Source organism: Pleurodeles waltl, chromosome 6, assembly GCF_031143425.1.
Source record: "Pleurodeles waltl isolate 20211129_DDA chromosome 6, aPleWal1.hap1.20221129, whole genome shotgun sequence".
Classification (NCBI taxonomy): Eukaryota; Metazoa; Chordata; class Amphibia; order Caudata; family Salamandridae; genus Pleurodeles; species Pleurodeles waltl.
Genome location: NC_090445.1, coordinates 565,234,331 through 565,258,074, shown reverse-complemented (window position 1 = coordinate 565,258,074; position 23,744 = coordinate 565,234,331). Strand labels below are relative to the sequence as shown.

The 23,744-nt window shown below is 47.9% G+C and overlaps 1 protein-coding gene across 1 annotated transcript in view; it reads right to left on the bottom strand.

Annotated features, from left to right (window-relative positions):
- Positions 1-23,744, bottom strand: part of LOC138299981 (bile acid receptor-like) — a 579,850-nt gene that overhangs the window by 156,716 nt on the left and 399,390 nt on the right. The gene's annotated exons all lie outside the window — the stretch shown is intronic.

Genomic DNA, 23,744 nt, shown 5'->3' with positions numbered 1-23,744 from the left:
GCAACCACAAAGCTATTTTAATTGGCTGCAAACTGCCACACGGCCGCAAACTTGGTTTACCCCCGACTGCACAGTCGTCCCTCTCGCCCGCGTGTAGCTCATTATCCTTTTTGTCCATGACAACTACTTTAGGGCATCCCCAGTTCTGTCTCATTTTCTTTCTCCATGTCTGTGATCCAGTTGGGAAACTCAATTTTGTGGCAGCTAATCAGTAACTTTAGGTCTCTGAAGGGCTCGAAAAATTCTAAGGATGGAAAGAAATTCTTTGAGCAGTTTTAAGGATGTGATAAAAATTATTGAAGTGAGACTGCAGTATAAGTTCGAAGATGCACCACAAGTGGAAAGTGGAAAACATCTGAGAAAATGAACTCAGCATTCGACTTGACAATTGACTCAGTTGGGGAGCCAGCAACAAAGGTGACAAGCAAAACCCAAGCAGAGGAAAACAGGTGAAGAGCAGAGTCCAAAAAAACAGCTTCCTTTAATCAGTAGAGAGGAAAGACAAGCACCTGCCCTCACTTTAGGTGTGGATTTTATACACTGTGGGATCCTTGAATCCTTTGTTGTGTAGCCATTTTAGTTATAGCTCCATGCACATTATTTTAGCACACTAGTACTGCTGCTGGGCACTTTAACCTAGATATATTTTATTCAGCTTTGTTTATTATTTTACCAATAGCCACTTTTGCGGTCTTGTTTTATTTCTCTCTTATCTAGCTGTTCTTGCTTAGCCAGCACTACATTTTCAGACAATACATTCTTGTTCACTCTGTGCTTCTTTCAAGGCTGCAGTAAGATAGATTGCTGGTGAACATGTTAAAAGTTTTGTCTCTGGTACTCATAAAAAAACACATATCCTTAAGTAGGGCCATTTTCTCAGAACATCGGCTGTTTTGTAATTAAAACACTTCCTTGTCCCTTACACGTTAGAGGAAGATTCCACCCAGAGGAACATGACTGTATGCTGATTGCTGAGTGCTTCGCTACAGCTGCTTATGCAGACTTCAGGCCTTTGCTCAGGTATGTGGGACGATGTCTTCCCAGGGAAACCTGAAGTGCAGAACTAGAGCTTAACATGCTGTGCTCTATTATAGCCTAGGTAGGAATTAGTCCATTGACTTTAGTGACAATATGGTAGCGTTATTTCTATTCTTCATTCTCCTTGTGACCATTTTAATTCAGCCATGCTGTATCATCCTGGTTATTGCAGTACATGCTTTGCTATCTAAGATGCAGTCGCTTCATTAAAACCTTATTGAAGCATATACTGCCTCTGTTTGTCATTGTGTATGTGAGACTTATTTAACTGAGAGAAATGGATGGGACCTGAGTCACCACGATTTCCTTGAGAAGTCAATTGTGTCATGTGCTTGGCTGCCCAATCATCCCTGCTCTTGAGTAGAGACGAGGCACTGCTAGTTATTGGAGCAAAACCCGGATTGGGGCGACAGGTGTCACCTGTAGTGGGTTAAGACTCAGTCTCTGACACCGCAGGTGATTTTGCAGCTCAAATCCAGTAGTCTCATTAGAGTAATGAGATCCTACATGACACCTTCAGTGGAGCCTTGAATACTGGGATCCTCTAATCTTATGGTAGAACTTCAAATTCCAGGACCCATGAATCTTGCAGTAGATCTTCAAACAGCACTGAAGTCTGCCACTAAAATGATGCATCTTGTCATGGCTTTTTTGTTGCCCTGAGGGAAATAAGAGTGCTGGTAATGAGGTGGGGTTGATCACACCTGGCCAGCACACATGTGGCATCCACAATCCAAGTGCATAGCTTGACATCTAGTAATTTACTATAATGGAGTACTAGGTAATGCATTTGTTATATGTATTGGGTGGTGTGCCTCTGTGGACCACTGAAAGACATCCCTCATATGATATGACTCAGTAGAACTGGGTATTGTTCATCAGAGGAGCACAGGGAGATGTGCAGCTCAGGGTCATGTGTCTGTGTGCATTATGGGGGTGCAGACTGATGTGCAGGTAGGGAAGCAGGTTGATGTATGTTAGGCAGAACACATTGATGTGACCAATGTCATATTTGACAGCTTTAGTTATGGGATTTCTTTGGCCAGCTGCATTTGGCCGCTCAGATTCTTAAGCCCCATAACGATTTCAGTAAACTGGAAAGGATTCAAAAGAATGCTGCTCAAGTTATACTTTGCCTAAGACATCATGACAATTTCTCTTCCAGGGGATCCTCATCAATAGTCATAAACATTGAATATTCCCACCCTTGTGCGGGGACCCCGGAGCATATATAAAATACACACATATTATACATGTGTAAAACAGCAATGCAGGCTATAATGTTAAAACAGGCTAAAATGCTTTATTTCTATGAAGTTTTTGTTTATTTTTATTTTTTATAAAATTACAATAGAGAATAAATATCTACCCAAGCCCCCAAAACTGGGCTTAGGGAAGTAAGCAGCAGTAAACTCTAGAGAAAAAGAGAAAAAAACTGCATTGAAAAACAATGGAGCATTCTTAGCCAATAGGCTGCATGCAGGTTAACACAGGAGAACCATAAAAACTTTGGCACCGTGCCTTTAAGACCCTGAGCACCTCCAGTATCCCACCATGCCTCAGGGGTGAAGGAAAGGTGACAGTTGGTTCACAGTTAGGTCAGTTCTTTTTTTCCGGCTTCTTCTGAGAGGATCCTGGAGCATTGAGCTCTCAGTTTTTCTGAGTTTTTCTCAGAAAAATCCTTTAAAAAAGCGTTTTTTTCCTTTTTCATTCGACAGATAACATCTTTGTCTGAGCTTGGCAGTTTTTTCCTGACAGAAAAATGCCTTCACTTTTTGTCAAATGCCCTGCTTGTGGGAAGAAGAAGGCCCAGTCAGACCCACACTCTCTGTGTATAGTGTGCCTGCCTCAGAGTCACTGCCCTGACACTTGTAAGCACTGCAAGAATATGTCAAAGAGGACTCTGAAGGACAGAGAAAAGATCAGGCTACATGGGCTTCAGGAGAGGCAGAAAACATTGTCCTCTTCACTTCCCAGACAACCAGCAGGCCATTCTCAGGAGAGAATGGCTAGGTCGACGTCAGCAGGTAGGAAAGTACCTGTTTGTTCCCCGTCGACGTCGTCGCTACCACCGTCTCATCGGCATAGATCGCCGTCGACGGCGACACACCCGACGTCGAAGGAGACGGCGTCGAGGGAACACCATCGCAGGGGCAGGGGCAGGTCTCCGTCGACGGCAGCCCGCCGATCGACGTCGAGCCATCGCCGGCGTGCCCGGTCGCCGCCAAAGGCTGTGCGCCCCCCGACGTCAAGAGACACGGCGTCGAAATCGCCACGACGGCATGAGAGACATCCGCCGTCGGCTTCCCACCGCTCCACGCCGAGGCACACGACGGCGAGCAGGTCGAGGTCCAAAGAACGCCGTTTGACGTCGAGACACTCTACGTCGAGACACTCTACGTCGAGGCACTCAACGTCGAGGCACTCAACGTCGAGGCAAGAGCAACCGGTGGGGCGCCCTTCGACGTCGACACAGCCATCAACGTCGACACAGGTTTTACCTGTCCCGCAGAGAGTAGAACATCGCCCCACGCCAGACAAGGCCGCACCATCTCCAGTGGTCTCCATACCGAGCGACTCATCTCGTTCAAGAGCGGCATCATCTGGGCATGTCTCGCCCATCAATCTATCTCCAAGATGGCTAGAGAGCCTTAACAGACCAGCGGCCTCCCCGGATTCGCAATATTCGCAAATGTACTCGCCTACTGCCTCCCTGCCAAGAACGCCATCACCGACAGCAAGGGCAGGACGGGCTCGTTCTGCTCCTCGTCAACCGGCCGCGAGGCCTGGGCGCTCTGCTACAGCGTCTCGCAGCAGGTCTCGTTCTCAACGACGATCCAGGTCTCGTTCACGACGAAGATCACCCTCTTGGTCGTCGTCAGGATCATCTGTCGGCGTTACTCCCCCACCCTAACAGATTCTCCACCTGCAGGGTCTCACCGGTGGATGACATTACCACGTTTAACGAGGTGCTGTTAAGAGGAGCGCAGAAGCTAAACATAGAGGTTCCAGAGCCATCTACCTCCTTGTCAGTCATCTTTGAGACTCTACAACAGAGATCAGCATCAAAAAAGCTGCTGCCTCTAGTGCCTGGTTTGTTGCAGCCAACCATGGACACTTTTCTGGCCCCAGCCTCGCTCAAATCTGCCCCGGCTAGGATTCTCAAAAAATACAAGGCTCCCGAACAGGACCCTTTGTTCCTCAGGAAGGATCCGCCACCGAACTCGGTAATATTAGCCGCAGCTCGAAAGACCCACTCGGTGGCATCATCATCCACGGTCCCCCCGGATAAAGAGAGCAGGCATCTAGACTCTCTGGGGAGAAAGATATGCGGGACGGCAGCTTCGGCAATGAAAGTCTCCAGTGCTTCTGCACTCCTGGGCAGGTATGATCGTTCTCTGTGGGACTCTCTCAATAGATTCACAGAGAAATTGCCCAGAGAGGACAGACAAGATTTTCAAGAGATCCTGCAAGAAGTATGCCTGGTATCCAACCAGGTTATCAGCGCGGCAGCAGATGGGGCGGATTTAGCTGCACATGGGTAAGCGCATGGAATCTGTGCAAGGAGGTCTTCCTGGCTGAGGCTCACTGGTTTAAAGCAGGAAGCACAACAACGCATCCTGAATCTCCCATTCGCCGGGAACTCTCTATTTGGTGCCCATGCAGACATGAAGACCGAGGTGGATACCATGAGGGCAGTGGGCCTGGAAAGAAAGAAAGATTTCAGGCGGAGGTATAGGACTTATGACAGGCGCCCTTTCCAGCAGAGGGTTCAAACCCCTCACTGGTCCCAAAGGTCACAGCAACGGCAGGGACGCCCTCTTTTTCAGCGAAGGAACACAAGGGAGCGAGGGTCAAGTAGACCTCAACAGTCCACTCCGAAACCGCCGGCCAAACAATGAGATCTCGCTTCCCTCGACACTGTACACCACTCCGGTGGGGGGAAGTATTACAGCTTATCTTCACGAGTGGCACTCTATCACAAGAGACAAATGGGTGCTCAATATTGTCGAACATGGCTACTCTCTTCTTTTCAAACAGCCTCCACCACACTTGCCACCAACCAAAGGCAATCCATCTCATCTCAGCCTGCTGCGCAAAGAGGCTCTCGCCCTCCTACAAAAGAATGCCATAGAAAAGGTTCCACCTGCGCACAGAGGAAAGGGGGTTTACTCCCGTTACTTTCTGGTGGCGAAGAAGGGTCGAGAGGGCGTTTTCAGGCCAATTCTGGACCTACGGCTGCTGAACAAATACATAAGGAAACAGAAGTTCAGGATGCTAGCGCTTCACCAGATTTTCCCTCAGCTACATCAGGGAGACTGGATGTGCTCCATCGACCTGCAGGATGCATATTTTCACATCCCAATAGCTCCCAAACATCGGAAATTCCTGCGCTTCCAAGTAGCGTTACAGCATTACCAGTTCAGAGTTCTACCATTTGGCCTGAAATCTGCCCCACGCGTCTTCTCGAAATGTATGGCAGTGGTAGCGGCGCATCTTCGAAAACAAAAGATATTCATATATCCATACCTAGACGACTGGTTACTGAAGGCTTCTTCTCCGGAGCAGGCGAGAAGCCATCGGGACATTGTGCTCGGAGTTTGCGAGTCTCTAGGTCTTCAGGTCAATTACCAAAAGTCAACCTTGATTCCAACACAGAACCTTCACTACCTGGGAGCTATCATAAACACAGAACTCCAAAGAGTGTATCCTTCGGAGGAACGACTATCCTCAATAGACAGGAAGTGTCAGGACCTGTTGAGAGCCAACGCACCTACGGCACGTCAGGTGACATCGCTGCTGGGCTCCATAGCATCATGCATTTTTATTGTCCCAAATGCCAGACTCCACATGAGGCCCCTCCAAGAGGCATTGGAGAGCAACTGGAGCCAAAGGACAGGTCGCTGGGAGGACAGAGTGCGACTACCGGCAGTAGCACTTCAGTCATTGAGATGGTGGATGCACAGACCTCACCTGTCAGTGGGTGCTCCGTTTCACCAAGTAGTTCCATCCGACACTCTGGTAACGGATGCGTCTCTTCAGGGATGGGGGGCTCATCTGGGTCCCCTTCAAGCTCAGGGCCTGTGGTCAGACAAGGAAAAGCAGTACCACATCAATCTGCTAGAACTCAGAGCGGTCCATCTGGCTCTCAAGTCTTTCATACCACTAATTCAGGGGAAAACTCTCCTAATACAAACGGACAATACAACCACGATTTATTATTTGAACAAACAGGGGGGAACGAGATCCCTACCCCTATCTCGAGAGTCCCAAGCGATATGGCATTGGCTCCTGGCCAGAGGAATGTCACTTACAGCGGTTCACCTGCCAGGTCAACAAAACGTGGAAGCAGATTTTCTGAGCAGACACCTAGAGGACGCTCACGATTGGGTCCTACACGGCGAAGTCGCAGAATACATCTTCGCTCAATGGGGTCGGCCTCAACTGGACCTCTTCGCAGACGAAGTAAACAAGAAATGCCCAGACTTAGCATCCAGGTTCTACCGTCCGGGATCTCGAGGGAATGCCCTGTTGATCGACTGGTCAGGGATATTTCTCTACGCTTTTCTGCCGATTCCCCTCAAACCGGCAGTGATCAACAAACTTTACAGATCCAGAACCAGAATGATTCTCATAGCGCCACAATGGCCCCGTCAATTCTGGTACACAGATCTCCTCAACCTATCGGAAAAACCTCACAGGAGGCTGCCGTGCAGACCGGATCTTCTGAGCAGAATGGAGGGCAGGATTCTACATCCCAACCTACCCTCTCTGAGCTTAACAGCATGGCTCCTGAATTCCTGCAGTATGGGCACCTAGGGCTCTCACAGGAGTGCATGAACATCTTGAAAGAGTCCAAACGGCCTTCCACGCGGCGTTCTTACGCTTTTAAGTGGAAGAGATTCTACATATGGTGCTGTCAACAAGGTCAGAATCCCATACGGGCTCAGGAGGATGTCATACTGTCCTATTTGCTTCATCTGGCAAAGTCCGGTCTGCAGGTATCATCTATTAAGGTACATTTGTCTGCTATTACAGCCTATCGCAAGTCACCTTCTCAGGAATCCTTCTTTACGAAACCTGTTGTCAAGGATTTCTTAGAAGGTTTGAAAAAAGTTTTTCTGCCCATTCGGAGACCTTCTCCTCCATGGGAACTGAACATAGTATTGGCAAAACTTATGGGCCCTCCTTTTGAACCTATACATAAGGCCTCTTTACAACACCTTACGTGGAAGACGGCTTTTTTAGTGGCCATTACTTCAGCGAGGAGGGTCAGCGAAATCCAGGCTTTGTCTTCCAAAGAACCGTACACGGTTTTTCATGACAATAGAGTGGTTCTGCGAACTCACCCATCTTTCCTTCCGAAGGTGGTGTCAGAATTCCATATCAATCAGACTATATCTTTACCGACTTTCTTTCCCAATCCGGAGACTCCGGCAGAGAAAGCATTGCACTCCTTAGACTTGAAAAGAGTGCTGAAATTTTATCTGGATAAGGCAAAATCGATTAGACACTCTAACCGCTTGTTTGTAAATTATGGTCATTTGAGGACAGGAGAGGCAGCATCTAAACGAACGATATCAAGATGGATAGTTTCTTGTATTGTTAATACTTACCAGCTGGCTAATAAACAATTACTAGCGAGGCCTAAAGCGCATTCCACAAGGGGAAAAGCGGCTACTGCGGCCCTCCTTAACAATGTTCCAATATCTGAGATTTGTAAGGCTGCTACATGGAAGTCTGTACATACGTTTACTAGACATTACTGTTTAGACTCAGATGCAAGAGCGGATGCCCAAGTGGGGCAGGCCTCTCTGAGAAATTTATTTGCATAATACGTATCTATTCCTGCACTTCTATCGGACAGTCCGCAGAGTTTAGGGATGGGCTTGCTAATCTATTCAATGTTTATGACTATTGATGAGGATCCCCTGGAAGAGAAGGATAAGTTACTTACCTGTAAATCCTAGTTCTCTTCCAGGGGTATCCTCATCAAAGTCATAAACAACCCACCCTCCTCCCCGGACGCACGTCTCCTAGAAGTGCAGGACAGACTGTATTTTGAATCAGTTACACAGATTGTCACCGTAAAAAAGAACTGACCTAACTGTGAACCAACTGTCACCTTTCCTTCACCCCTGAGGCATGGTGGGATACTGGAGGAGCTCAGGGTCTTAAAGGCACGGTGCCAACGTTTTTATGGTTCTCCTGTGTTAACCTGCATGCAGCCTATTGGCTAAGAATGCTCCATTGTTTTTCAATGCAGTTTTTTTCTCTTTTTCTCTAGAGTTTACTGCTGCTTACTTCCCTAAGCCCAGTTTTGGGGGCTTGGGTAGATATTTATTCTCTATTGTAATTTTATTTAAAAAAAAAAATTAAAAAAAACTTCATAGAAATAAAGCATTTTAGCCTGTTTTAACATTATAGCCTGCATTGCTGTTTTACACATGTATAATATGTGTGTATTTTATATATGCTCCGGGGTCCCCGCACAAGGGCGGGAATATTCAATGTTTATGACTTTGATGAGGATACCCCTGGAAGAGAACTAGGATTTACAGGTAAGTAACTTATCAATCCTGCCTACTCTCAAGTCACTACATTGGATTCCAAACAATGGGTACAACCCAAAACTGCACAGTTGACAAGTCTCTCCATGGCTGTGAAATAAGCTAGCTTACCAAGTCTTCTACGCATTCTCCAATCTAAGCATCAGTACATGTAAATTCTTGGCCTTCTCCCACAGAGGCTTAAAATATTTGTCTACCATTCCTGCCCATTTAAGGTCCTGTCCTCTAGGACATTCTCTCCCTCCATGTAAAACATGAAAAAGATTTTCAAATGCAGATGCCAGATGACAGACTGCTTTTTCTTGAACTATAGCCATGTCCCGTCTGCGCAGGCACTGAAACATCAATCAACTTATACATCACGGCATGGCTTGGATGCCTAAGATGGAGAATATCTGCTACAGCCCCTACATCCCACTTCAGTTGTACATCTCCTAGCTGCCTGGCTTCTGAATCAGTGGTTCATCCTTCCAGACAGCTGCGGAGAGGGTGACCATCTGATCCTGCATACTCAGGAGTCATTGCGCCCTTGATCTTGTGCTTCACTTGAGAATAGGTTTCAGGAGCGTGCCCTGAACAGTGTTGCGAGGTGTGTGAGGTGATCCCTTGAGTGAAAAAGGGAGACTGCTAGAAATCCAGAGAGGTGGTCCCAGTGAGATGAATGTCTGAAATTGCCACCTTGGGAATGTGGGGGCCACTGATTGCACCAGCATCGTCTCTGCTGGTTGATGCTTGGCATGTGTTGCTGCTGGCACCCTGTAGATGGCTAGATAGCAGAGATTTGCTCCTCTCCAGCAGCCTCCGTTTTTCTCTACCAGTGGGGCAGTTTATCAAACTGTGACCTGTCACTTCAGAAGACTAAGGGGCCACGCATATCTGCTGACCGCTGAGTGCAGGCTCCAGAGAAACCTCCAGACAGTGCCCAGGAAAGATGCCTGCAGGTGGGCTGAGGGGCTGGAAGTCACTAGGCTTGATTTGTATCTGAGACGAGTCCAGCTGAGCGGCGATTCCAGTCTGGAATTTAAGGGAGCAGACTTCTTCCCCTAACCCCATAAATGGCAGAGAAAGATCTCTTGGCCTGAAATGGTTGATTGAGACCTAATTTCCAGCTGCAGAATGCCTGCATCAAGACACTACTTGCAGTGATCCCAAGCTTGGTACATTTCCACATTGGCCTGATAACAGGAATGGAGATCAAATTACAAAGTCCACTGACTGAAAGTGTGACCTTTTTTATCTCTTTCCCTCCTCTGCCCTCCACTGTTATGTTTACCTTCACTTGAAATCATCAAAAGGATAGAACACAGACTGAGGCAGACATTAACCTAGTGGCATCCCAACCTGACATCTTTACAAAGAGGCATTCCTTTTACCATAAAACAAATTATCAATAACTACCTATAGGGAAGTGCCTCTTTTGACATGGTCACCCCACCCCCACTTTTGCCTGGTTTCTGGTGTAATTTAGAGTAAAAGAGCACTAGATTCCTGCTAACCAGGTCCCCAGTGCCAGATCTCTTTCCCCCAAAACTGCACAGTCATTTTTCCCAATTGGCAAAATCTTTCGCATCCACTGTAAGTCCCTAGTAAATGGTACCCTTGTGTGCCGTCCTCAGGTACACCTTACCAAGCACGACAGGCTGCATATCTTGGTGTAGACAAAAGTGAAAACACAACATGGCACACAACCTGTATGCCATGTCTCCTGAACACTGCATGCAATATATGTAAGTCACCCCTCTTGCAGACCTTACAGCCCTAAGGCAGGGTATATAATATTACATGTAAGGGCATAGCTGCATGAGCAGATATGCCCCTGCTATTTCTTTGTCAATTCTCAGGCATAGTGACCAGGGAAGCCATTTTACATGCATGTGCTGGCCACTGGCCACTACAGGTTTCCCAGCTACATGATAGCTTGTCTGAATATAGAGATGTTTGATACCAAAAACTCAGATTAATAAACCTTCACTGATGCCAGTGAGGGATTTATTAATAACTGCACCCATAGGGCACCTTAGAGATGCCCCCTCTGCACCTTCTGGAACAGCAAAGACCCAAGACCCAAAGTAACCACTGCACCCAATGTCCACGACCTGAAGTGAAGCCAACCAATGGTGCTAGCAACATTCCTCAGCTGTCCAGAGTCTGAGTCAATTGTGAGTTCATCCCTCTTGGACTCTCCCAAGTTCCCTGCATCCCTGCACAGCGGCCCCCCTCTCCTGTGGTCTTATGGTGAGAGAAAACCCGACACCTCCACCAACCACTGCACCCGTTGCCTATGACCCAATCTGACGTCGGTCACTGGTTCCAATGACGTCCCCGAGGTCACCAGAACTTGAGTCCACCCTGGTTTCACCCCTGCTGGACTCCCCAACAACACCTGCAGCCTCAACACACAGGACCTCCTGACAGCCAGTGTTCCCGGACGGAGAAACCCGATGCCTAAGGACACCCCTGCATCCTTCGCCTCTGAGCCTAGGAGAAAAGGACCAAAGGTGCATCTATGTCCCCGACCACCCCACATCTACAATATCCCTGTTTGTTGCCCTGACTGGCAATGAAAACCTTTGTGCAGCCAACGCTTTGCGGCACCACTGCACCTGGGCACATCCAGTGCTGCCCGGAGTGACCTGCTGGTGTGGTTCTGATCAGTGCCCAGGACTTACCTTAACTCTGTGAGATTAGCTTCGTAAGTCGTTAACTGTGTGTTTGCTTAACATTGTTTTACTCCAAAGATTAACATTGAATAACTCTGAAATTGCACTGTCGATTTTTTAAACTAAACAGTATATATGCTTGAAAATGTACTTACCTTATAACTAAGTACTTGGGTTTAAATACATATAAACAGAAGCATTATTTTTTCTTAATTATTCTTTGTGTGTATCTGATAAATTGCCTCTATGAGTAGAACAAATGCTTAACACTACCCTCTGATAAGCTGAACTGATCACCCACACTGCCAAATTGTAGAGCATTAGTCCAGCCTTCATTTGGCCTGGTCTCTCTGCACAGTGTACTTCTTTTTGGTGCACCATATAGAGTCCGCTCCCTACACTACCCAGCACTGTTGGGAAGACATGAAAAAAACAAAATAAATCTCATCTCTAAAAGAAAATATCCACATGCAAGAGCATATTTTTTGCAGACTGAAATAGCTAGATAGTGTCTAAGGCAAAATAAATTGTTGGCTAAAATATCCACAATCAAGAGCATATTTTTTTGCAGACTGAAAATAGCTAGATAGTGTCTAAGGCAAAATAAATTGTTGGCTATGTCCAAGCTTGCATGGGCCGCGCACAGTATAGAATTTATATACCCAGCAATATGTAAACTTTTATACTGGCTTGCCAATAAAGATAGAGAGATGTGAATAGTATCCAGAAGCCGCAGGGAGGTTAACCACAGACCCTTTAGGGCTAGCCAATTGAACTGCCACCTAGTATGAGCAATCATATAAAAGGAGTACAAACCCCTCCCACACTGTTGCTTAACTAGGACATACCATCACCTGCAATCCAGTACTGCTGAATTTGACTGAGGAAGATAAGACCTTGCTGAACCTCTTCTTGATGGTTGAGAAAACACAGGAGGAAGTTGGTGGCATGTGAATGAGCAAAAACTTGTACCCCAGTGGTATATTTAAAATTCTTTAAGAAATAAATTTCCCTCCTCTCCCCCACCTTCTTGAGTTGTATGAGAAAGCACTCCAGATAAGCTCTTTTCCATACGATGTATAGGGCTTCTCGATTTCAGTCATATTAAAACCTAATTAACTCCCTTTACCAGCCCATATCATTGATTAATTATACTTCACCAAAATACTGGCAAAGAACAAGTTACTTACCTTCGGTAACGCTTTTTCTGGTGGATACAGTAGCAACCTGTGGATTTCTCACCTTATGAATTTTCCCAATGCGCCAGCATTCAACAGAAATGTTCTTCCTAGCTCCCCACATCGACGAGGACATCACAATTGCACGGCTCCACACATGACTCCGTCTGACATCATCGTGGCAATAAGAAGTCGTCGCCAGCGCGCTGACATCAGTTTCACCATTTTTTACGCGCCTTCGTGGCGAACAGGTGAATACCGAGCTCACAAGAACAATGATACCAAACCAAATACACATATAAACCACAATATCTGTTTATATAGAAACACCAAAAACATGTATATACATTTATAATAAAGGAAGTCTTGGTATGACCAGACAGGCAACGGGGAGGTGGGTGGGAATATGAGGAATCCACAGGTAACTACTGTATCCACCAGAAAAAGCGTTACTGACGGTAAGTAACTTTTCCTCACCTTATGATTAGAATCCCAAAGCAGTCCCGCACTCGGAGGTGGGTGCCCGACTGGTCAAACCAAGAAGTCCTGCAAAACAGAAAGTACAAAATGGTCATCCCTCTTAACTTCCGAGTCCACGCAATAATGCTTTGCAAAAGTGTGGAGGGAAGCCCAAGTTGCTGCCTTACAAATATCAACAACTGGTACACCTTAGCCCTGGTGGAATGGACCCTAATACCTTCAGGAGGAACCTTCTTTGCTAGTGAATAACAAATCTTTATGCAAATAATGACCCACTGCGGAAGGGTTCTCTTGTGGATGGCTTTGCCCTTCATCTAGCCGACATGTCCAACAAAGAGTTGATCATCAATTCTAAAGTCTCTTGTCCTCTCAATGTAGAAACTCAGAGCCCTTCTAGGATCCAAGTGGTGCAGTCTTCCCCCCTCCTTTGGAGGATGGGAAGGAGGGTAAAAGGACAAGAGTGTTATAGATTGTCCCAGATGAAAGGGAGTGACTACTTTAGGAAGGAAATTTGCCCTGATTCCCAGCACCACCTTGTCAGCATGAAGGGTTGTAAAAGGAGGCTTCACACTAAGAGCCTGAAGATCACTCACATGTCTAGTAGATGTGAAAGCTGTGAGGAAAACTGTTGTAAAACTAAAAGTCTTAATAGGCAAGAATGCATAGGCTCAAACTGTGAACCCATTAAAAAAGTAAGAACTAAATTCAAACCCACTGAGGCATTACAAATGGAGTGGGAGGAAACTTGTTAGTTTACCCTAACCCAAGAACTAAAGGGGACTGAAATAAGGAAGACTGATCAGGAAGGCAAAGAAAGGCCGACAGTGCTGACAAATAGCCCTTCACTGTCACAACTGCACTACCCACCTATGCCTGGGAAAGAGCAAAAAGCAAAATATCAGACAAATGGGCCTTCAAGGGATCAATTTGTCTCTCTTCACACCAAGCAGCAAATTTTGCCAATCTGCCAGCATAGATCGTCTTGCTGGAGTGCTGCCTGGCCTATAAGATAACATCCACCACTTCTTGAGGGAGAGAAAAAGAACTCAGATTGCCCCGTTCAATCTCCAGGCATGTAGGTGCAGACTTTGGCGGTGGGGGTGTAGAACCTGCCGCTGCAACTGCGAGAAGAGCTCTACCCTGTAAGGGAGACGAAGCGGCAGGTACAGTGAGAGTTGGAGAAGGTCTGTGTACCACACCCTTCTTGGCCAATCTGGGGCTATTAAAATGACTTGAGCCTGATCTTGGAGACTCTTCCTCAGAACTCGAGGAATCAAAGGTATGGGGGAAACGCGTAAAGTAACTGGTTTACTGGTCGCACCAAGACATCTGAAACGCGTCCCCAACGCTCCTTGCACCGGACACTGGAGGCTGCAGAACGACGGGCAGTGTGCGTTCTGAGTGGCAAACAGGTCTATCTGTGGAAATACCCACATCCGGAAGATGTGAAGAACCAGGTCTGTATGGAGACACCACTCGTGATCGGCCGAGAAGTGCTGACTGAGACTGTCCGCACGTACGTTGAGAACTCCGGCAAGATGGTTTGCTACTATGCGATGTGTGCCCAGGACTAGAACCAGAACCTCAGAGTCTCTCTGCAGAGAAGGTACAACCCTACTCCTCCCTGCTTGTTGATGTACCACATTGCGGTAGTGTTGTCCGTCTAGACTTGAACTGACTGACCGCGAAGGGACGGGAGGAAGGCCTTGAGAGCTAGACGTAATTCTAAGAGATTGATGTTGGATACCAATGACCTTTGATCTCCAGGTCCCCCAGATGAGCTCCCCAACCTAAAGTGGAAGCATCCGTTATGACCGTGGCCACCGGAGGTGGTAGACAAAATGCCCTTCCTTGGAAAAGGTTGCCGTCCATAGCCCACCATCGTAGATCCACTGCAGCGTCTCTGGAGATCGTTATTGACTCCTCGAGATCCCCTTTGTGTTGAAACCCCTGGTTGCGGAGGCACCACTGGAGAGCCCTAATGTGCCAACGTGCACGAGTGAACAACAGAATGCAGAAAGCGAACAGACCGAGCAGATGTAGGACCTTGCGGACTGGAACGGCAGCTCCATTCTGAAACATTGGAAACAATGCCTGAATCTCCTGAATCCTCTGAGGAGGAGGGTAGGCCCGATTCAATGTGTGTCTCCAGTACTACCCCTAGGAACAGGAGGCGCTGTGAGGGCTCCAGGTGAGATTTGGGCACATTTACTGTAAAGCCCAGGTTGAACAACAACTGGTTTGTCACTTGAAAGTGATGCAGCACAAGCTCTAGGGACCCGGCTTTGATCAGCCAATCATTCAGGTAAGGGAATACAGATATTCCCTTTCTTCTGAGGTCTGCTGCAACCACTGCCATCACCTTCATGAAGACTTGAGGTGCGGAAGTAAGACCAAAAGGAAGGACCGCAAATTGGTAGTGTTGCAACCCTACCACGAAACGGAGATACTTCCTTTGCGACTTCAGAATAGGTATATGAAAATAAGCATCCTGCAAGTCGATAGACACCATCCAGTCTTCCTTGTTCAACGCAAGAAGCACCTGAGATAGGGTCAGCATTTTGAACTTCTTCTGTTTGTGGAACCAATTCAAAATCCGCAATTGGTAGTGTTGCGACCCTACCACGAACCGGAGATACTTCCTTTGCGACTTCAGAATAGGGATATGAGAATAAGCATCCTGCAAGTCGATAGACACCATCCAGTCTTCCTTGTTCAACGCAAGAAGCACCTGAGCTAGGGTCAGCATTTTGAACTTCTCCTGTTTGAGGAACCAATTCAAGATCTGCAGATCCAGAATGGGCCTCAATCGACCATCCTTACTGGGAATCAGGAAATACCTTGAGTAACATCCCTGACCCTTCTGCTGCTCTGGAACAACTCCACTGCACCTCCTGCTGAAGCAACAGGAGATTATCTTCTGGGCAAAACAAATGACGGGGAGAGATGAGAGGGGGAAACTCCCAAAAAGGAAGGGCATAACCTTTTCCCACTATATTCAGCACCCAAGACTCCGATGTGATTAACTCCCACTAGTGGAGAAACTGAAACAGCCTTCCCCTATGGGTAAAACATGCTGGAACATGGAGTGAAAACTAGGACTGCTTTCCTTGATGGGCTCCTCTAGAGGAAGAGGATGAAGCGGAAGGCTGCTGAGTAGTCCTCGCATTCTAACCCTCCGATGTCCCCTAAAAGATCGGTAGAGCGGGTTGGCAGGCTGCTGAATGTTAGGTTGTGGCCTTCCACGAAAAGAGGACCCCCGACCGAAACCCCTGAATCTTCTAAAAGAACTAAAGGGTGCAGACGAAGAAGCTTGGAGTCCCAAAGATTTTGCAGCAGCCTGCTTTCTTTAAATCGTTCCAAAGCTGGGTCGGCTTTGGTCCCAAACAACTTCTCGCCATCAAAAGGAAGGTCCATAAGCATAGCCTGAACATCAGAGGAGAAACCAGAACCTCTGAGCCACGCATGCCTACTGAAGTGCCCATAGCCCTGGCAACTGAATCTGCAGTCTCCAAGCCAGATTAAATGTTCTGCTTTGATGCTGCTTGACTGTCCAGCAGGAGTTTATCAAATTGTCCCTGCATATCCTGAGGCAATCTCGGCACAACAGCTCTTGCCGAGTCCATCAGGGCATGGATATACCTCCCCAGCACACATGTAGCATTGACAGACTTCAAGGCCATACTGCCCGAGGAGAAGCACTTCTTCGCAGTCTGCTCCATACGCTTCGACTCCCTGTTAGATGGAGTCGCAGAGAACAAACTAGGAGAAGATGGTGCAGAACAAGAGTCTTACACCACCAAGCTCCCAGGTGTTGGATGTTGTGACAGAAACTGTGGATCTCCTGGAGCCACTCTGTATCTCCTAGCCACAGTCCTGGAAACCACTGGAGTTGTGACAGGCTTCCTCCAAAGTTCAAAAATGTACTCAGTAAGGTCATCATTAAAAGGGAGGAGAGGCTCAGAGGACGTAGCCGATGGATGGAACACTTCAGTTAAAATCTTTGTTTTTGTCTCTGATGTCGGCAATAGTAGGTCCAAAAACTCAGCAGCCTTTCTTATCACACTTTGGTAAGAAGCTGCCTATGCTGTAAGTTCTGCTCCAGGGGATGAGAAAATCCACTCAGGGGATGTATCCAGACTACTAGTAGAATCTAGGCCTTGAAATTCACCTAAAGGCTCGGCAATTTCCCCTTCCTCCAACAGCTGTTGCTGATATTTTTGCTCCTTCAAGAGTCCCAAGGCCCTCCTTCTCGACCTCAGCCTGAACTCCAAACGAGGCATCGACAACGATGCTGGTTTCAAAGTAGAAGGACGCTCTGGTGGTGGAGAGGGAGGTGAGACACTGCGGGTCGATTGGGATCCATAAGGCGCCAGTATCGACTCCGTCGGCGCCGTCGGCACCATAATCCAGGGCAGAGGAGGTGAAGTCATCAGGCCGAGCTAGCCCCTTCACCAGGAAAAAAGGGTACAAACGGAGCCTGTTTGTATGGCGTCGGCGAACCCATTGCGAATGCCAACTGACCCATGGGACCAGCAGGTGCACCAGAAGGGGCCATAGCTCTGTTAGATATGCTGAACATAGCATTGAGGAACGCTGAAGGATCCGCTCCCGGAGCCAGGAAGGCAGGAAACTTTTGCGCCTCCTGAGGTGTCTGAACAGACTCCGATACTTGCACACCTGACTCCTGTTCATGAGTAGACCCAGGGGAAAACTGAGCCATAGGGCTCTCCAGGGTCTCGGAAATTTCAACCAAAGTCGCCGCCGGACAAGCCTGTGGACTCTGAGGCTGAGGAGACACTGTAGGGCTGATCTCCCACACCAAGCGGCGCCGTCTCGGAGGGGACCGAGACCGATCTCTAGAAGACCGATGTCGAGATTCGTGTTGGTGCTGCTTCCTATGCTACTTCGAGGATCAATGTGATAGTGGCTCCCTCGCCTTTGATCTTCGGTGACCTCTCTGCTCCTTCTTAGCTTTAGCCAAGAAAAGCTTAGCCTCTCTTTCTTTCAAGGCCTTCAGGTTCATTTGCTGGCAGGACATGCACTCCTCCATGTCGTAGTTTGAGCTGAGGCACCACAAGCAATATTCGTGAGGATCCGCCACCTACATGCGACCCCCGCATTCATTACAAGGCTTAAATCCCATTTTTTTCAGTGGAGACATTGTAACGCTCTACAACAATTCCTCGAAACAGTAACTGCCAAGAGGTAGGAATAAACCGTTAGCTGCGAAGGCGCAGAAAAAAGGTTACTAACGTCAGCAAGCCGGCGAGGACTTCTTATTGCCACGATGATGTCAGACGGAGTCATGTGCGGTGCTGTTCAATTGTGACATCCTCGTTGACGTGGGGAGCTAGGAAGAAAACTTCAGTTGAATGCTGGTGCATTGGGAGAACTCATAAGGTGAGGAATCCACAGGTAGTTGTATCCATCAGAAATACTTGCTATCAGACTGGTCAGAGTGGTATGTTCTTTAATGATATCAACACTACCAACCTCCTCAACAGCATGAACAACATCGGACTCACCCAACTCATCCATGACCTCATGCACTCCGCAGGACACACGCTAAACCCCATCTTCACTTCCATTGACAGCATCAGGTACAGCCATACCACGGATGTTACCTGGACCAACCATTCCACCGTCCACTTCAACATCACCAGCTCACGGACCTCCAAACACAGTCTGCTCAATGCCCCAGTGAAGCTGGAGCAAAATCTTAAAGGACACATTGATCAACGCCCTTAACACTATTGACTCCATCTCCTCCAACAACCTAGACCAGAACGTCAGAAACTTCAACATCTGGATCACCAACTGTGCCAACAGCGTTGCTTCCATCTGCAACAGCACTCACAGAAGGTCCACCAAGCAGACTAGCTGGTACACTAAAGATCTCGGAATCGCTAAACAACACTGTAAGCACATGGAAAGGAGATGGCTTACCAGCAAGGACACGACCGACAAGACCGCCTTCAAGACAACCCTCACCCTGAACCACAGACAGTTGAGAGAATCGAAGAAAAAGGCCTTAGCCTCACACATCAACTCAAGCTCCAATAACAGCAAAGAACTCTTCAATATCACTAAAGAATTCTCCATCCCCTCAGCTGCAACAAACAACATTATCCCCTCACAGGAACTCTGCGACAACCTTGTCGACTTCTTCCACAACAGGATTGCCAACATCTGCAGAAACTTTGCACCCCAGCCCAAGGCCACCGACTTCTTCAAGCAACACAATGACCCTCCTCCATACCTCAGTGCACTCAACTACTGACCAATCTCTCTGCTGTAGTTCCCAGACAAAGTATTATATAAAGCCATTAACCAACAACTCTCCTCACATCTTGAATGTAACCTGTTACTAGACGCCTCCCAATCTGGATTCCGCAGCAACCACAGCGCAGAGACAGCCTCATTGCGGCTATTGATGACATCTGAACCATACTCGACTGAGCAGTGACTGCAACGCTAATCCTCCTAGACATCTCTGCAACCTTCAGTACTGTCTCCCACCAAATACTTATTACAAGACTGCACGCATAGTAACAGAGGCATCCAAGGAGCCGGTCTCAGACAGATTGCCTCTTTTCACCAGAAGATTGTGAAAATTCTGCCTTCTCCCTTCACCTCGGAACCCAAGTAAATCTTCTGTGGAGTACCCGAAGGATCCTCGCTCAGCCCAACACTCTTCAGCATCTATATGACACCTCTGGTCAGCATCCTCAAAACCCATGGACTCAAAATCATATCCTACGCAAATGACACACAACTCATCCTCTATCTAAGAAGACACCACCAAGAGCAACTTCCACAACTGTATGACAGACGTCACCAACTGGATGACAGACAACTGCCTGAAGCTCAAAACAGAAAGATGGATATACTGATCTTTGGAAACAAAAGCTTCCCATTGGACTCATCCAGGTGACCCTCAGAACTGAGATCTACTTCTACCCCCACTGCCCAAGCTAGGAACCTAGGCATCATTCTGGACAGCAAGCTAACCATGATGACTCACGTCAATTCCTTTTCCCCCTCCTGCTTCTTTATCCTCCACATGCTTTGTAAGATATTTAAATGGTTGCCCCAAAGCTCAAGACAAAACATTACCCAGGCCCTCAACTTAAGCCAACTGGATTACTGCAGTGCTCTTTACACCGGAACCGCAGCTCACCTTCTCTGCCAACTACAGATCATACAGAACACCGCAGCCAGACTCATTCTGCATCTTCCCATACGAACCGACATCACTCCCTACCTCAGGGAACTCCACTGGCTTCCTGTACAGAAAAGTTGTCCGTTCAAGCTCCTGACCCAAGCATACAAGCCCTACACAACTGTGGACCTGCCAACTTGAACCACCACCTGAACTTCCATCAGCCCACCAGACCTCTCCACTCTGTTTCCCTTTCTCAAATCCCCCCTAACCCACATCCGACATAGCTGATGCAGAGGTTGCTCCTCCTATCGAGCAGTGAATACATAGAATGAGCTATTCTTTCTTTTCTGAACTTCCCCATCTCTTCTAGAGTTATGAAAGTTCCTGAAGACCTGGCTATTTAGCTAATCAACTGGACTCTGCCAGTGCCTGGATTGCATCAGGGGGTCAAGAAGCACTCCTCAGATCTACTGATTGATTAATTTAACTCATAATGTCCAGAATGTCATTGTGCCTGAAACGAATATTCATCACTATCGTTGGTGTCTCCAGTTAGCCTTTTCCCAATCCCCCACTCTAAATGACCTTTATGCCCCAGCCCTGATGGACTTTGAGAATTCCTTCAACTTTGTCTACTGGCCCTTCGTTTCTCAAACACTGGATAGGATGAAACTTGGCTTCCTTTTTCCGGTGTACACTAAGATCCTGTATGTTAACATCTGGGCCCAAGCACGGATAAATGTTTCACTCTTCCCTTTCCCTATCAGGCAGGGTCCATACCAGGGCTGCCCACTGTCGCTGTTCCTCTTTGCTTTAGTGAACAAAACATTGAGGAAGTGGATAAAGAGGGATGTGCAGTATTTAGGATTTTCACGACACAAGAGAAGGTAAAATTTCACTTTAGGCAGATGTAAGGAAATGCCTCCTTGGCATGGTCACCCCCTGACTTTTTGCCTTTGCTGATGCTAAGTTATGATTTGAAAGTGTGCTGGAACCCTGCTAACCAGGCTCCAGCACTGGTGTTCTTTCCCTAAAATATACCTTTGTCTCCACAATTGGCACCACCCTGGCACTCAGGTAAGTCCCTTGTAACTGGTACCCCTGGTACGAAGGGCCCTGATGCCAGGGAAGATCTCTAAGGGCTGCAGCATGTCTTATGCCACCCTAGGCACCGGTCACTCCGCACATACACACTGCTTGCCAGCTTGTGTGTGCTGGTGGGAAGAAAATGACTAAGTCGACATGGCACTCCCCTTAGAGTGCCATGCCAACCTCACACTGCCTGTGGCATAGGTAAGTCACCCCTCTAGCAGGCCTTACAGCCCTAAGGCAGGGTGCACTATACCACAGGTGAGGGCATATGTGCATGAGCACTATGCCCCTACAGTGTCTAAGCAAAACCTTAGACATTGTAAGTGCAGGGTAGACATAAGAGTATGTGGTCTGGGAGTCTGTCAAACACGAACTCCACAGCACCATAATGACTACACTTAAAACTGGGAAGTTTGGTATCAAACTTCTCAGCACAATAAATGCACACTGATGCCAGTGTGCACTTTATTGTAAAATACACCCAGAGGGCATCTTAGAGATGCCCCCTGAAAACATACCCGACTTCCAGTGTGGGCTGACTAGTTTTTGCCAGCCTGCCACACACCAGACATGTTACTGGCCACATGGGGAGAGTGCCTTTGTCGCTCTGTGACCAGGAACAAAGCCTGTACTGGGTGGAGGTGCTTCTCACCTCCCCCTGCAGGAACTGTAACACCTGTCAGTGAGCCTCAAAGGCTCACCCCCTTTGTTACAGCGCCACAGGGCATCCCAGCTAGAGGAGATGCCCGCCCCTCCGGCCACTGCCCCCACTTTTGGCGTCAAGGCTGGAGGAGAAAATTAGAAAAACAAGGAGGAGTCACCCCCCAGTCAGGACAGCCCCTAAGGTGTCCTGAGCTGAGGTGACTCTTACTTTTAGAAATCCTCCATCTTGTAGAAGGAGGATTCCCCCAATAGGATTAGGGTTGTGCCCCCCTCCCCACAGGGAGGAGTCACAAAGAGGGTGTAGCCACCCTCAAGGACAGTAGCCATTGGCTACTGCCCTCCCAGACCTAAACACGCCCCTAAATTCAGTATTTAGGGCCCCCCAGAACCGAGGAAGATAGATTCCTGCAACCTAAAGAAGAAGAAGGACTGCTGACCTGAAGCCCTGCAGTGAAGATGGAGACAACAACTGATTTGGCCCCACCCCCCCCGGCCTGTCTCCATACTTCGACAAAAACTGCAACAGCGACTCATCCAACAGGGACCAGCGACCTCTGAAGCCTCAGAGGACTGCCCTGCATCTAAAGGACCAAGAAGCTCCCAGGAACAGGGGCCCTGTTCAACAAACTGCAACTTTCTGCAACAAAGAAGCAACTTTAAAGACTCCACGTTTCCCGCCGGAAGCGTGAGGCTTTCCACTCTGCACCCGACGCCCCTGGCTCGACCTGCGGAAAACTAACACTACAGGGAGGACTCCCCGGCGACTGCGAGCCTGTGAGTAGCCAGAGTTGATCCCCCCTGCCCCCCAGCGAGGCCTGCAGAGGAAATCCAGAGGCTCCCCCTGACCGCGACTGCCTGTATCAAGGGACCCGATGCCTGGAACCAACACTGCACCCGCAGCCCCCAGGACCTGAAGGAACTGAACTCCGGTGCAGGAGCGACCCCCAGGCGACCCTCTGCCTAACCCAGGTGGTGGCTACCCAGAGGAGCCCCCCCCTGTACCTGCCTGCATCGTTGAAGAGACCCCCGGGTCTCCCCATTGATTCCAATTAAAAACCCTATGCCTGTTTGCACTCTGCACCCGGCTGCCCCTGTGCCGCTGAGGGTGTACTTTCTGTGCCTGCTTGTGTCCCCCCCGGTGCCCTACAAAACCCCCCTGGTCTGCCCTTTGAGGACGTGGGTACTTACCTGCTGGCAGACTGGAACCAGATCACCCCTGTTTCCATTGAAGCCTATGTGTTTTGGGCACCTCTTTGACCTCTGCACCTGACCGGCCCTGAGCTGCTGGTGTGGTAACTTTGGGGTTGCCTTGAACCCCCAACGATGGGCTACCTTGGACCCAACTTTGAACCCTGTAAGTGTTTTACTTATCTGTGAACTTAACATTTACTTACCTACCCCAGAAACTGTTGATTTTTGCAGTGTCCACTTTAAAAATAGCTTATTGCCATTTTCGTCAACACTATACATGCTATTGTGATTATTCAAAGTTCCTAGAATGCCTGAGTGAAATACCTTTCATTTGAAGTATTACTTGTAAATCTTGAACCTGTGGTTCTTAGAATAAACTAAGAAAATATATTTTTCAATATAAAAACCTATTGGCCTGGAGTAAGTCTTTGAGTGTGTGTTCCTCATTTATTGCCTGTGTGTGTACAACAAATACTTAACACTACCCTCTGATAAGCCTACTGCTCGACCACACTACCACAAAATAGAGCATTAGAATGATCTCTTTTTGCCACTATCTTACCTCTAAGGGGAACCCTTGGACTCTGTGCACACTATTTCTTACTTTTAAATAGTATATACAGAGCCAACTTCCTACAGCAGACAATAACCTCTTATTTGTCCCAAACCCTGGATTAATGTGCACGCTTTGGGTGTACAGAGA